Below are 4,022 nucleotides of genomic sequence, written 5' to 3' on the forward strand. Positions count from 1 at the left end.
GCTTTTTTATCCTACCGGGTTGCTTCATTCCATCCCGTTCCATTCCCTTCTTATTCCCACGGAGGCCGGGCTGAACCTTTCAACTGGTCCCAATACTCTCAGCGCCTGGGCAGCGTGCTTGACGCCCACGAGCTTCTCCATGAGCTCAACACCACGCAAAATCGCCTCGTCACGACCGAGGCCCATCTCTCCGAGGTGCAGAACCAGCTTCACTCCTCCAACACCCTCCTCGAGAACCTGCTCACGGAGCTGGCTCGGCTGAAGGAGTCGCTGCCGGAACGGGGGAGCAATAGCGGCCAGAACGACCCCGTGGTCCTTGAACAATATGATGGTGCCAAGACAGATCACCTGGCTGGTTGGGGCCTCGATGTCCCCGACGAGGTGAGGAACGTGGTGGGTCCGCACAAGCTGCCGCTGGGTTTCTCGCCCACCTTCGGCTCCGAGGAGATCTACCCGCCGGTGGGTCACGCCTGCCGACGGTTCCAGGAGGAGCTGAAGCAGTACATGTCGTACGACATCGGGGGGACGTGCCCGGCGGACGACATCTTTGTGCAGCGGCTGATGATCAAGGGGTGCGAGCCCTTGCCCCCGAAGGCGGTGCCACGCAAGGTCTGCCTTTGGCGTCGTCGTCCTCCGGTTCACGGAGGACGACGACGCCGGTTCACGGAGGACGACGATGCCTGTCGGGTGCGGTATAAGTCCAGCTTATTGCTGCCGGAATACCACCCGACAGGGATCATTTTTTTTTATTTTTTTTTTAAATTTAGCGACGGATTAGCGACGGACAATATCCGTCGCTAATCTATCGCAAATTAGCGACGGAATTAACGACAAATAAGTTTTTTCGCTAATTAGCGAGCAAAAATTCGCGATGGCCTCTATCCATCGCTAATCCGTCGCTAATCCGTCGCTAAACTGTTTAGCGACGGCTTAGCGACGGATTAACGATGGATATAAGCCGTCGCTAATCCATGATTTTCTTGTAGTGCATGCCAGCATATGTTTGTGAATCCTGTATTGCATAATTCTGCTTTGGTTAATATTATGGGTCGTATCAGCATATGCATAAAATTGAATTAAAGTGGAATATGAATGTCATAAACACATCTACATTCATACAAAGAGGTGGTGTTAAAGTGTGCTAAGCATCATAATGCTTGCAATTTAAGATCAAACAATACTCATTGCATATTTGGAAAAAATTAGATCTCAAATTTATGATTTCTCCTTAGACTTTTAGCAAACATTTGGACATGAACATGGACCTCGATTTCTGATGAATTTTGTGATCAGATCCAAAAATGAATTCAAGTTTTGACCTAGGTTTGAAATATCATTAAGCCGAGATTGAAATTTAAAGCGAGAGTGAAAAGCTAAAAATATGGATCCCAATCTGGATTAGTAAATATTGATCATCTTTTAAAGCTAGATTTACACCTTACTATAGGTCATCTTTAGGGTTGAGACCTTGATGTACATTTGATTTTTTTGGTTTCATGCTCTGAACAATTGTCATCCACATAAATTTATATTTGGATCCTACAGATTTATATACGAATCTAACTACAGATTTATATGTGGATCAATTTAATTTTGTGCAAAGCATTTTGCTTATACCAAAATAAAATTTGCATATGGTTAGCTTATGATAGAGCTCTATGGCATCTAATTTAGTTAATATTGAAAAAAGAAAAGGATTTCAGATATTGAAATAATTCTTTTCACATTGGTGGTTAGCTTATGATGGAGCTTTATGGTTGGATGCACAAAAGTATTGAGACTCCCCTTTGGTATTGATCTTCATGATTTTATCTTATTGACCATGGAGCATGAGAGAGAGAGAGAGAGAGGGAGAGAGAGAGAGAGAGAGAGAGAGAGAGAGAGAGAGAGAGAGAGAGAGTAATTTGGTTTGGTAAAGAGTTGAAAAGCTTTAAAATTTATGCCTAAAAGAAAGGAAAAGTCTTGGTAACAAGTACCATTTATGTTCGCTAGTCTAGTCCTTTTAAACATTCTCATATCACTATTCATTTTTTGTAGTTTTTGTGCAAATAAAGTTGGTATGAGCCTCGTGGAAGTATAAAAAAGCGCTTTCTTTTCTAACACCTAAGTGGGGACGCTTGAGCAAATTTTGACTAAATTTCTCATGTCAGTCTCCCACCTATGGGGAGCTTTTAGGGTTTTAGTTCAACAAGTTCATGACCTTTAGGTCAAGTGGCTACCAAGATTCTCTCCACGGTCAAGATTCTTCCTAGTTTGAATTTAAAACCATATTTGTTCATTAGATTCTAGGGCATCCTGTGCCACTCTTAAATTAATTAATAGGCAGCTTCCCTGCGTATTTGAGGTGGAGAAAAGGTCTTAAGACTGCCTAGTTGGGATGATTTTCCTTTATGCTCCGGTGCAGTGCGTAACTTGTTTGCTTTTGAAGATAAACAGTAGTGGACGACCATTAAGTTTGGTGCTGTTAATTTTATAATGCAAAAAGGCATACGAGATGAAAAAGGTTACATGTGTTCTTGTGTTCCCTTCGCTTTCATCTTTAATCTATGCCGACCAATGATTGAAATCATGAGAGAGAGAGAGAGAGAGAGAGAGAGAGAGAGAGAGAGAGACTACACTTGGCGCCCTCCATGAAGAAGCTACCATTTTTTTATTATTTTCGGCATGAGATGTCTCTTCTTTGCCTAAATATTCATTAGTTGCCACCTAAAAGTTTCATGAAAATGTTGTGCTACCATTTCCTTTCTCTCCCTTCTTATTACAATTCGCTACTTTTATTGTGATTTCTCAAATTTTTTATTTTTTGGGTAATTACATGGAGAAACTGCACAAGCACTGGTCGACATTTCTACGGTCTCCATCCTGACAGCGTAAAACTCCGTGGCCACCCTCTCTCTTTGATCCTTACGCTGCCTCCTGCTTTGCACTGCGGAAAGGGGCATCTACATAGAGACTCGAACTCGGGGTATAGGGAGACCTCTCTATCTACCTACCAACTTGATACATGTTGATGACCCCTTGAGGGTCGTTTCTTACTCTATTGGTTGGCTCATAAAATGCAAATAGGCTGAGGAAACCTATCATGTTGCATAATGGTCTGAATTCACAATGGAAAACTGATTAAATCCCAACGATTTGAAGAACCAAAGGACAAATCTTTTGTAAAATTACGGGAAACCAAAGAGCTGGAGGTCCCTGAGATAAAATAGGAGACGGGAGAATTTGTGGTTTTATCTTTTCTGTTCCAATAGATTGGTATTCTCTTTTATTATGCACAGCTTGAGTTTCAAACTTGGAATTCCAATTTAATTTGAAAATTAACAGAGCGAGATATTTGTCTAGAAGGAAGTCTGTTTACAGGGGGCACTCTTGGTTTTTTAGTATGTACAGAGTGAGAACTAACAAATTCTTCAATATCCAGACTAAAAACAAGGATATATTCGGTGAAATTTGAGAAAGGTACTGCAATGCAATAAAGCTAAAATTTTGAGTTTTTCAACTCCCATATGCTGTCATTTCTGAAAATACAGTACAAATTATGGAGGACTATCTCATTAGGACTAGCAGATTTTCTGCAGAACTAGAAATACTATTGTCTACATAGACCTCTCTTAGCATCAAGGAATTGAAATATGATTCACATCAAGAGATGTATCCAGCTTTCTTCCTCATCATCATCTTCAATTTTATTCCACTGAATATGGGTAGAACTCTCTCCTTGTTCTTCATTCCTTGCGAATCGGCCCCGCACACGAGGGCGTCTGTCCGCCAATGTCTTTCGGCAAGCATACTGGTTATCAAAAAGCAGAGAAAACACTCTCAACAGTAGGAAAGTTGGCATGAGATTCCAATTTGTATTAGTATTTCATCATGGAAGGTTATAAAACCAGAGTCAAAATTTTCTTCTTCAAACAGAGTCCTAAACTTCATACCGTGATCTTCTTATTGAAGTTCCTCTGGTTCCTTTTGCTCTTGTATCTTTGTATTCTTTCCTTTTTCTCTTCTGCATTATATCGGGAAAC

This window comes from Nuphar pumila, chromosome 12 (assembly GCF_984573655.1).
Source record: "Nuphar pumila chromosome 12, dmNupPumi1.hap1.1, whole genome shotgun sequence".
Classification (NCBI taxonomy): domain Eukaryota; kingdom Viridiplantae; phylum Streptophyta; class Magnoliopsida; order Nymphaeales; family Nymphaeaceae; genus Nuphar; species Nuphar pumila.